Raw genomic sequence first — 12,304 nt, 5'->3', positions numbered from 1 at the left:
GCGATATTCCCTGCTGCCTTGCCGGGACTTCACATTATCGATGAGGCGTTGGCCGCGGCCGCCTCGCAAGACCATTCAACAACTTCCCCCGAGAGCCGCAGCAAGCTCCAGTATACTCTCGCGGCTCTTTCACACCAACTTGGCTGTGTGGCGTCGCTATTTTCTGGAGCTTCGCCTGCCGTGACACCACCACCGGCTGCCTCCGAGCTACCCGAGTTTCGCGGCTTCCAGGACGATGCCGTCGATTGGGTGGCTACCATCAATGCTCTCGGAGCTCGCAAGGGATGGAGCGACAATCAGAAGTGGTGCGTGGCCTTAGACCGCCTTCAAAATCCTGCTGCTGCGTGGCACAGGTACGAAGGCGTGCGGCAGCAGTCCTGGGCGGACTGGAGCGCCAAGCTCATTGCTGCGTTTGGAAGAAATGAGTCTGACCTCACTGCTACCTCTCATTCTACCCTCGCCACTACCGAGCAAGGGGCTATTGAGAAGCACAACGACGAGGCAGCTGCACCCTCTGCCAACCTGCCCTACCTCGGAGATCAACCTCACGAGGCGCCGCGCCCCCCTACAGCTGTGCCGCGTGCCCCCTCCCCGGACAGCTTCCCAGAGTACCCTGCGGCAATCATCGAGACAAGCTGGACGGTGTACTCCTCCGGGCAAATCTCTGACTCCGCGTCGACACCTGACACACAATTACCCTTGACCCAACTTAGGACCGCCTATAAAGCACAGAAGCCAGTGAGCCAGCCTCCAAGCTGGTCAGCCCCAAATGGCCTGGATCCATTGACCTGCTGCGTGACGACGGCGGCTCTTTCACAACCAGCCGGAGACCAAGCACACGTCACAACGGCCAGTTTGACCCATAGTAAGGAGCCGCACCATCCCCTGCCACCTTTGCCGTCATTGGCCGAGTGCGTGGACGCTCGTAACTTGCCAAATGCCGTCTCCCCTAACGAGCCACAAGTGCCTACTCCACCTGAGGAGGATGCCATCGAAGTCATTCCGGTGCAGTTCACGGTTGCTCCGGATGGCGAGGCAACTGGCCATGTCGACATGAACGCACGTGACGGATTGGCAAAAACCTCCACTTCGACCAGCAGTGCATCAGCGAAGACGCTAGAGCACGACTTGCGTCGCAAGTCTACGCGCAAAGTCTACACAGCGATGTCGCTGATATCTATCGATATAGCCCATCGTACCTTCCCTCGCTCTGAACAACGCAGGCGTCCCCGCTCAGTGTGGGCCGCAGTACTGCATACTGGTGTCCCTGCAATGTCATCCAAGCAGCGAAGGGGTAGTCATCGCGATGGTCCGCCACCAATGCGATCACTCCGCACCAGCCAGTATCACCTGCTGGGTTTACATTCTCCAGGTGACTACATTAACTTGCCGCGCGGACGCGACCTGCAACGACCACCTCGACACAGCCAGGGTCGTCCACCAGAGTACAGGACAGTTCCACAGGACAGCTCGAGGCGTGCACATGACAGACTACCACGGCACTCCCAGTGCCGCCCTCCAGAGAAAATTGCCCTTTGCGCGCTAGCAGTCATGGCCGAGTGTAATGACGAAAACCGAAACTGGAACTCTCTCTGGCACAGACTCGCATGCTAGGAGGAAGAGGACGAAGACGAAGTCAGAATAAGAACAGCCGGCCTGCAGCAAAGGCGTTGTCTCTTATTTCTCGTCGTTACAATATATATATATATATATATATATATATATATATATATATTAGGATGAGAGAACAGGTCTGAATTATCCAATATTCTGAATAAACAAGGGAATGTTGAATGAACTAGCTCCTACTGTGTAACACTTCTTTAGGCCCGAATAACTGAACGGGTGATAGCACACAAATAACAGCAGTCTAAGAATCAACCTGACGAACTGAACTACTTGTTTCGTTCCAGCAGAGAATCATATTTTGAACAGCAATATTCTTGAACGTGAAAAATACACTAGCAAACAGAAGTTATCACTCTCTCTTTTTGTGGCATGTGTGTCACTAGAGATAATCATGCTTAAAGGAGCTCCCTTTACGTCGAATTGCATTTTGTTTGAATATTTTTTCGGTCCACTAGCTGTTCAAAATGAGGCCACTGCATGCTCCTTGGAGCTTCTAAACCGCAAGGTTTGCTCTCTTACCTGCAGCTCTGGATTAATATTATAGTGCTTAGCATTGAGTAATAATAGCGATAATAGCGAGCATTGAGGTCTGCATTGAGGTCTGCAATGCACTTAGCATTGAGGTCTGGTTTTTTCTTTTTTGCTTTTGTTATCACCATATTTACTGGACTGTAACGCAAGTGTTTCCAGATTTTGGCTGCTTGAAGCCAACCCTCACGCTACAATCGAATACCGAAATTCAAGTTGTCTAAAAAGTACAATAGTGCACACAAGTCCCATTTTCGTTCAATTTTTCCTCTTGGAAACTCAGTGGTAGCATTACAATCGTGGTTGCTACATTTGGGTGAATACACTGCCTAGTTGCAAAGCAAATGTCAAACTTGCAAATCAAAGCTGCTACCACATGTTCAGCAAAAATGTTGCAGTCTGGCCACAAAGAAAGGCACAAACTATAAAGGTTGAGTGATCACCATCAGCTTAACTAAGCCCCCTCCAGGGCAAGGGCCTCTCCCAATCTGCCAATCAACCTGGTCCTGTACTAAAGCAGCTCCTACATGAGTATGTTCTGTGAACCACAGATTTATTAACAAGGCCTTTAGTTAATCATTAACAAAGGCTCGTTAACATGCACAGATATATAACCTGCTTTTGGAATATATGTGCTGCAACCGGGAATTGCAACTCATGAAATCAAACTCGAGAGGAAATGTTAATGCTAGTGCTTTGCATGCAGAAGTTTCATTGACATGTAAAAATTTTGCTTTTGTTTTTTCCTCAAAGATATACAAGTATAAACATTCAAGAGCTGTAGACAGTGCACTGGGATCGAGGTAAGGCAGAGGCTGCATGAAAGATTGTCAAAAACTTAAGCAAAGAAAACCCATACAAGCTTCTTAGTAAAAAAAAGTTACCCCCCCCCCTCCCCGAAGGACATTTTGAGGAAATTCGAATGCATTTCTTGCGCCGAGACTATGACATAGTATTTTAATGGCGAAAATTCATGATGAGACAAGGATTTGTACCGTAACCATTTATTTACACATTGATCAGCCAGGGAACAGTCGAGAATGAGGTATGGGCTTCACTCCATGTATATATACTTATGAGCTAGTGAACCTGAGAGTGGGGCGCAGGGAGAAGAGAGAGTGAACAGCAAGAGAAGGAGCAGCGAAGCACTGCAACTACCTTCTCCTACACTCTCTCAACAAAAGCGAGAGCTCCGCTGAGCTCCCATGATGCGTCGCATGTCACAGCGCGTTCCTCCTCTTCTTGCTCTTCACTACTCCGCTTGCAACACCTGCACCGGTTACTAAAGGCGACGATGAGCGCGTGCGCCTGCAGTTGTTGCTATGGGAGAAGGAGTGAGAGTGGATAGATAACACCTGCCGGCACGCAGACTCCGACAGACACCTGACGTGCTCCGACTAAGAAATGCCCTCACATTTAAATGGTTCGCACCTAAAAGTGACCTATGTCCTTGTCTAATGAGTGAACCAGCACTCTTTGTAAACTCTGAATTGAAGATATGTAAATTAAACATATGAAATTGACTGTACACACTCTTGTGAGACCAAAGTTTCAAATAAAAATCTAGAAATCTTTTGGTTGTGGCTCATACATGAATACTATCATGGGCGTAGCCAAGGGGTTGACAGAGGGGGAGTTCAAACCCAATTAAAAAATTCACGTTTGTTTGCATCCATGCCAATACATAAAGTATAAGTGGCCCTCCCCCAACCCTGAAAAAATGTCTGGTTATTGTGCTGAATAGTATATACCGTATTTACTCGATTCTACTGCGCCCTCGATTGTAACGCGCACCCGATTTCCACCGCGAAAAAAAAAAAAACGTAAGACATCAATTGCAACGCGCACCCATTTTTCTCGCTGGCCCGCACGATCACACCACTCGAAAAAATGACTCCTTTCGGGAGCGTCTTCCATTTAAATATGAGGTACGGGCGAAGATTGTGCCCATCTGACGTGTAACAGAGCATTGCCGTCACTGTAGTTTTACCGTGGACCGATGTCAGCACGCGAACTTGTTTCGCCCTCTTCTTCTCAACGGTTGTGGTGCCAGGCATGTCGAAGTAAAACGGTGTCTGATCGGCATTCCCGATTTGCCCAAGCAGGTAGCCGTTGTTGCGCCGCAAGTTTAGGACGAACCTCTGAAAACTGTGAAGCTTTTCATCGTACTCCTTCGCAAAACTTTTCGCATATGCATGTTTCCCTTCGGAGGGAAAAGCTTTTCCTCTTCATAAAGTTAGTTAGCCAGCACGTGCTCGCTTTAAACTGGCTCCGCATTAGACCTTTTTCTAAGACCAATTGCATAGCCCGCACTTCTAGCAGTCCTGTCGTCACGGACCACTGTGCCGCTCGCTGCTCAAGCACATACTCGCCGAGCAGCTCTTTAATTTGTGGAAACCGACCCTGCTGTGGTCCACTGAAGCCTTTGCGTGAACCTTTGCTGTCGACAATCTTCTGCTTTTGTTTCCGCCGGTCCCGCACGCACGTTTCGAGAACTCCGAACGACCGCGATGCGGCCCGATTTCCGTCCGTTTCTGCACACGCGATGACTTTTCTTTTAAAAGCGGCATCGTGGTGCACTCGTGTTTTTGGAGTCAGCCCTTCGACGCCGTCGATGATAGTGCACTACTGGATGACGAACTCCTCAGCACACGTACGAAGTGCCACACATGGAAAACACATAGGCAGAAATGGCCGACGCGCCATGCCGACGCACGTAGGGGGCAGCCATTTTGGACTTGCCGATGGCAATAGATTGACCATAATTTTTTTGTTCGTACTCGATTCTAACGCGCACGCGATTTATGAACTCGCTTAACCGGAAAAAAGGTGCACGTTAGATTCGAGTAATTACGGTAATTTTTTCGCATCGCAAATGCCTCTCATCAAGTAATAATCACACTGCATAATTTGGTCATCTGAATTACGCCTATGACTTTTTTTCAGATTCTCATAAACAAAAGCATGACCTCAGAAATCTGTACTTCAAATTAGAAATACTGTAGCTGTGGTATATTTCAAGTAGACTTAGCAAAAGCAAAGCCTGAGACAAAAGCATGAGACATGTGTCTCTTGCCTAAACCTGTTGCATTGGCATCAGCTAATCATCACTATGGCAGGTGCTTCACCCTTCTCCACGTTTGATCCTGATCCCATTGCCTTTGCATTTCTGGTGTTCGTGATTCAAGGCGCAAGTGTGCTGCATACGTTTAGTTTTTCAGCACGTCTAACTGCTATTGCCTAAGAAATCACTTAATGATTGCTGTACTGTGGATGAAGCCATCTCCACGGTTTTGTGTCAATCCATGGCCTCCCAGGCCATGCTCAATCTGCACAGCTGCAGTGGCTAGAGTGCACGGATGAAGTTTGGAAGTATTATACTCAGTCACGAGCATTCGCCTCTTTGCTGTCAAAAGACATCACCTCTCGCCAATGGTGTCACTGCGTCGACGTGATGTTGCGGCTACTTTGTAACATGCTTAAACAAGCTTTCTCGTTCCTCTCACGGGTGCGGCACAAAGGCCATTGCCCACGACGTCACAACAACGCCATGACGTCGTTTGCTGGAGGGTGGGGGGCCCTTTGACGGTGAAGAAAGTCCGCACTGCTGTTCACATGCAACTGAGTGCAGCAAGGGGCACGTTAAGGACGATCGTTTGCAGATGCACTTTTGCAAGACATTTGGCTGTCTACGTACCGCAACAGTTTTGTACTCTGCCATGTGTGCTGATACAGCTTGCCAGAATTATCGCTTTGAGCTGCCGACGCATTTTAGCAAAAATATCACCAGATGTGATTGCTAGCCAGGCAGAAGATCCAATGTCTTCTTGGCCATAAAAGTGCTAAATGAAGAAGTTATGGCACTGCATGTGCTAAAAAACACTCTTTGCTTTGTGCTATAAATTGTAGGTTGCAACGCAAATATGGTGGAACGGCTTCACTTGGCGGGTGCTTCAAGAAGGAGAGTGTGTGTGTTACATGAATAACATTTCTCAATTATTTGGTTTGAAAAATGTAGGTGCAGCCCTGCCTAGGAATTATACAGTAAAAAGAGGTGTGTATATCTTTGAAATTTGGATGTATCAAGATTGCTTAGCGTTGTATACTTCACATGGTCTTGACAATCAATATCCACTAGTGCTTAAAAACAGGCATAATTTTAACAGCTTACAAATGATTCAAAACTTCAACCAATAAGGTAATAAATTGGGCCAAACTTTTTTATTTCTGTGGGTATAGTATGAACACAATGTATGAGAGCTTACATAGTGCAGAAGACTACAGAGCCAGACTCCATCAACTACACACAAAGATCACTCGCACACAATACGTTCTGTGTATGCAAACAATCTGTCTAATTGTTCCCAATGGCCAATTTCTAGTTCTAATGCTAAAGTTTTGAATGCTATGACGCGAGCAACACTTGTGATAAAATGTAAAAAGCAGCTATTCAATATTGCAAAATTACTTGAAAAGCATTAGTAATAGCATTTATTTGTTCAGATAATTTTTATTTCATTTTGTTACCACTACGTAACACAAATTACAATACATTGTGTACATATGAAAAAAATTCAGAGATCTCTCGTACTCGAACAACCATGCAAAGATGCTACTTGAGCATCAGTAGTGAATTAAAAAAAACACCCTCAGTTCAATTTCAATGAATATCATTCTGTGTGCTGCTGGCACTACTCGGTTCTCATTTGAAATTTTATTCCGTGTATTACGAGTCTCAAAACTAACTGGACTGAGCAGTAGTGAGAAATCTATACCCTTGAATGACTCGCTCCTTTCGACGACAGGGGATAGCCTGCCTCGCCCCAACTCTGGACTTTCCTCGATCGAGCTCGGTGGTGGAGGTGTCCATTGAGGTTGTGGGCAAACCAGGGGCCTCGGCAAGCTGCCGATGCTCGTTGGCGCTGGCCACGTCTCTCGGCGCTGTTTTCGTATCTGTAAGAAGCAAATGGCACCCTGCATTCAGCGCAAGTGAAGAACAAGTAAAGACTTGAGCACAAGTATTTTTTTTTGCCAAGCACTTTCCTGTCTGGTATTTCTTTATATTGTATATCTTCAATGCCTAATGAGTAGAGCAGGAAAGAATTGAGAAAGAGTAAGAGTTATGCAAGGATGGTACGGAGGTTTCTCTGGCCGTGGTCATACACCTTTCATCAGGGGTGTCAAACACAGGACCCGCAGACCTTTTGCTACTGACCTCGTTCACTCATCACTCAAGTTTTCTAAAATTATCTACACAAATACACTCAAGCCCGCTTATAACGAACCTGAGCGTGATGTGACATCCGTTTGCTGTATCCCAAAGTCCGTAGTAAATGAAACACATATTCTAAAAAAAGTTGCGAGTGAAAACATAGTCTTTCTTGCCCCAAAAAGTCCGTGATGCACCTTTTTCAAAGAGCAGAAGTGATAAGGGCGGTCTCGAGTTCATTTGAAATGGCAGGGTGCTCGTTCGCCGAGGCTGGTGGCATGAGCTGCATGAGGCTCTGGCTCAAAAGTTTCGTCGTTCTAGCAATCCAATTCCTCCAAATCGCTCTCGCCACGTACTTCATTCACAATGCCTCAATAAGTGCACGGTTCCGCAGCGTCGGCATCATCTTCGGCCGTAATTAAACCATGCCAACAGATGTCCCACCCGCTCTCCCAGGTCGGAGTCGACGACGCACTGCTACAAATCACTGCCCCAGTGGCCCTGTTCGGAAGCTTCAGGCTTGGCATCGGGCCCAATGTCAACGAAGTCGGCCTCGCGAAAATAGTTTCACGCGCATGTAGCTGTCAATGCCACCCACAAAATATTCACCATCTCCACAGCTGAATACTGAGACGCCCGAAGCGGCAAATTTGCTTCCAGGTGGTCAACAGCTATGAGCAAGCGCTCCGCAACACGGCACCTAACGCGGCACCTAACGCGCGCATTACACTCAAGCCAAGCAGTGACACTTTCAACGTTTTGTTGAGCGGCATGAAAAAGCGTGCTAGTCCTCCTCTGCCATCATGACCACACATGCACACCAAGAGCAAGCAGGACGCGCACACGCGACACACATGCCAGAACGCATTGAACAGCTCTGGGCCTGTTCCCAGTCAGAAAGCGTGGCTGGCATCGCGGAGCGGTGGAGACGGGTGAAGGGGTTGTGATCAAGAGAGGAGAGCAGATTTGCAAGAGAAGGGCAAGGAGTTGCGATAAAGGGAGGGGAGGACGTGGTGGGAGGGCAACCTTGAAAACCAAAACACATGGGAAGGAGGTAGGTTGGGTAGCTTGCTTGAAAGATCTGCCAAACTCGCATGTAAAAAAACTTGAAAGAGTGCCTGCACGCGCATAAGTGAAAGCACGGCCGCCTGGATCGTTGCACACGGCGGTGTTCGAAGAATTAGCGGCCGTGGTCGAAAAATCGTTTTGTTGCGCCGGCGGGTTTGCGTGGCCTCACGAACATTGATATTTCGTGACTCATTCCGCGCGAATTAACAGCCATTTTCGCGCTTCCGCACGCATGCGAAAAGCATGCTGAGCCGAGTGCGAAGTGAGCGAGAACAAGTCCTAAACACGAAACGAATCGCACATGATCAGAGTTGGTGGGGTAGCGTACATGCGGGCACTAGACGCAGACTGTCGGTTGCCGACGATGTTGGCAAAGGGTCTGGTCACTCCAGGCCAGCGATGCCAATGACACTACCAGAGATCAAAAACAGGAGAGATAGTCGACCGGTCTTCCAAGGATCATTGGCAATGTGAAAACGCAGGCCTCGTCTGGCGGTGCGAGGTGCTCAGAGTAGCAGGGGGACAAAGGATGAAGGGGTGCCAAACAAAAAGCAGTCGGGGCATAGAGGAAGAAAAGCAGCTTTCCTTCCTCCATGGGTCGGGGAGAGCGGCAACTAGAGAGTCGCGGAGGCAGGGTCGGCGTTTAACAATAAGAATGTATGGGCACCCCACCGATGCCTGATTGATGGTCGAAAGTGGTTTCCCAGGAAGTTGGCAGACCCCTGACTTCGTTCACTATAACCGATCAGCGGTGCTCGGAGACATTCGTTGTAAGTGCGTTTTTGTGCCATTGAACCAATGTATATTTTCACGGTCACGTGGATATTGTTTGTTTTAAGCTAAAGTTCAATTTAAGTGGGGCCGTTATATGTGGGCTTAAACTGTATAATCATCAACTACACAAATATCACTGGTCTCAAGCAATGTCTTTTCTGAGGCACCCCACCCAGTAACGATGGAACATTACAGTGGGAAAAAAAATTTATATTTTCGAATCGCCACCCACTTTTCAGTCACTCTGGCAGTCAGTACAGATGAAGCTTGTGTGAATAGTGAACTTTAGGTTCTAAGCGAAGAGCGATTTCCGATGAATAATTTCAAACCAAGTTGAAATACAAACCAAATTGAAATCTCGATGATACGATTACGGTTGTTGCAATTTCGTGATCATGTGCATTTTAAGGTTGTTTTAGAAGCACTACATTATACAAAATATGCCGTGAATGGATGTTATACGATCAGTTTTCCCTGCCACCTCGAATTGTACGAATGTGCGATGAACCGCTGCACGCAAACGACGCAACGCGGCTTGTCTCTGGGAGGAAGGCCCGTTCACTTTTGGCCTTGAAGGGAGTGAATGTGGCAAAACTCGCCAGAATTTTCCCTCACTTTAGTAGCTGAAAAAACAAGGGCCTTTTTTTAGTAAGGAGTTGCCAGTAAAGTTCTTGTTCATCTTCAATATCAGCTCTAATTTGTTTTTGGTACATAAAATTTCGGGATGATACAAATGTTTTGCATGCACCCTTCGAATTCGTATCATCGAGGTTCTACTGTAGTATATTATCACGTATTATAAAGAAAATTGGCATACTTGTCTTGACACAACAAACCTACACAGTAAGAAGCAACTGGGTTTTATAAAAAAGCTTGCCTGTGGAAAGGTGGAGACGAGCAGTTTCTTCTGCAGTGACGAAACCTTGCTCTTGAGTTGAACGATTTGGCTGTTCTTTTCTTCAAGTTCTTTTGTCAACTGAGTTTCTTCCATGGCCTGCATGCATAATTAAGTAAAGCACTGTTCTCCTGGGAAGTAAAATATGATTTCACACAACCTGCACATAGGCACAGAATACAGGGACATGCGCAATACGGTTGTGCTCATCCCTGTACTCTTTTTCTATGTGTAGTCTGTGTGCTGCCATCTTTTTCTTCGAAGTATGAACCAACTAGCCCAGCAGCAAGTTTTGTTGAGTTCTTCTTTTTACTGTACAAAAAAGAGAACATTTAGAGCACAGCCTGGGGTATTCAGGCATGGACTGGTGCACATGGAACAGCCTTCTGCATCACGTGCAACAGTAACATGTAGTGCCTTGTTGCAGTTAACTAAAATAGGAAGAAATTTGGACTGGATGCTTCTGTCTTGCTACACCTGGGAGACAGGATCTCAAATACAGTTGAACCCCGCTACAACAAAACTGATGGGGCGCAGAAAAAATTTCGTCGAAAAGAAAATTTTGTTTTAGTGAAATCGAAAAATATAGTTGATCTGAGCTAGCAAAAGAAAGGAACGTTTACTCTCAAAAATCAAAAAGTGTGCGCAGCTTTCTATTCTTTCCCAGCAGCGCCACGAGTGATTCTCACCCATGCATAGCAAGGCCATCGTGAAAAGCACGCTGAAATAACACCTACAACCGCTTTTGTGAATGAACCAAACAGTTGCATTAACACGTTAAGACCAGCAGCTGTCCACCGTTAGTGTATACGACAACGCCGAAATGGAGGCAGGGTAGCAGGAGCGGTGACTTTTGCCTTATTCTGATTTGTTGATAACGCGGACAAGCAGCCACTTATGATTAGTTAGCACAATGGCCAAGCGGGAACAAAATGATAAATTGGCATCGGAAAAGGCACCGTTCAGCGGTTACACCCAACAGCAGCATGAAGAAAACCATGAATTGAGTGACTGAGCTTCAGCTTCGGATTGTCTGCAGCTCAAAAGCAAGCCAGTGGTGAAAGCAGGGCAGTGTCATTGCCATCGCTCTCGAGCAATGGCGGCACCTGTGCTTGCTGAACAGCAATGGTTTCTGGTGGTGCCAACGCGTGTTTGGGACTTCGCCGACGTATTTCCAAATTCGGAAAACACATAAAAATGTTCAAGATTGTGTTTGCTGTATAGCAATAAATATCTGAGCCTGGAATTGCGTCGTGAAATTTCATTGAAGTGGGACAGCAGACGAAAAAGTGTGTTGGGGCGACTATATTTATGCATTGACTCCTGTGGACTGCTGACGGGGAACCGTGAAGTTTTCATTGTAGCGGAAATTTTGTTGAAGCAGCATTCGCTGTAGCGGGGTTCGACTGTATTGCGGTCTTAAAGAAATGCTTTAACGACTTAGTTCCAGGGAAGATATATTCGCACACGTATACAGTATTTTCCCTTTAACCAGTATAACTGACATAAATATTGCCAGCTTTATGTAACAGTGTTTAAGCTGCACTTACAACTTGTTGCTGGGTGAGTAGGTGCATATTAACAAAAAAAGGATAACTGCGCTACACAGTGTAGCGCAGTTATCCCTTTTGTAATACAGTTAAAGCTGCTTAAAAGGAACATTCATATAACGAATTCCTCGATATAACGACATTTTTCTATTTCCCCCCATTGCTCCATGGAAGCACATGTATTTGCGACCTCTATGTAACAAAGTAACAGCGGGAGACAATCTTGATATAACGCATTTTCCCCACGAACAATTTAGGAATTTAGCTCTGCATTTTGTTATGAGCATGCATCTTCCGTGGCTGCCACACCGCTGACGAGGCGCGAAGTGACGCAGTGCGCACGACGCACCAGGGAGAGCAAGCGCTCGTTATTGCACGCGGGTGAGCGCGAGTCGGGCGGGCCTGCACCCTACGAGCTGGCGTGTCTGTCGTTCTCGTCACCGCAGGTGCATGCGCGAGTGGGCCCCCCACCCACTCCAAATAAAAACAAAAATGAAAACGACTTTTGCGGGTTGGCAGTGCCACGCTTTAGTTAGCGTCACATATGTGGGGCCGCGCTGCATATGGAGGGTGCTTTATCGAATAGTTTTCCTCGGCATTCGTGTCGTTCGCTCTTCCTTTTCGACGCCGTGCGCGCGTGCATAATTTTAC

This window comes from Rhipicephalus microplus, chromosome X (genome assembly GCF_043290135.1).
Source record: "Rhipicephalus microplus isolate Deutch F79 chromosome X, USDA_Rmic, whole genome shotgun sequence".
Classification (NCBI taxonomy): Eukaryota; Metazoa; Arthropoda; class Arachnida; order Ixodida; family Ixodidae; genus Rhipicephalus; species Rhipicephalus microplus.
This window is presented reverse-complemented; position numbering follows the sequence as displayed.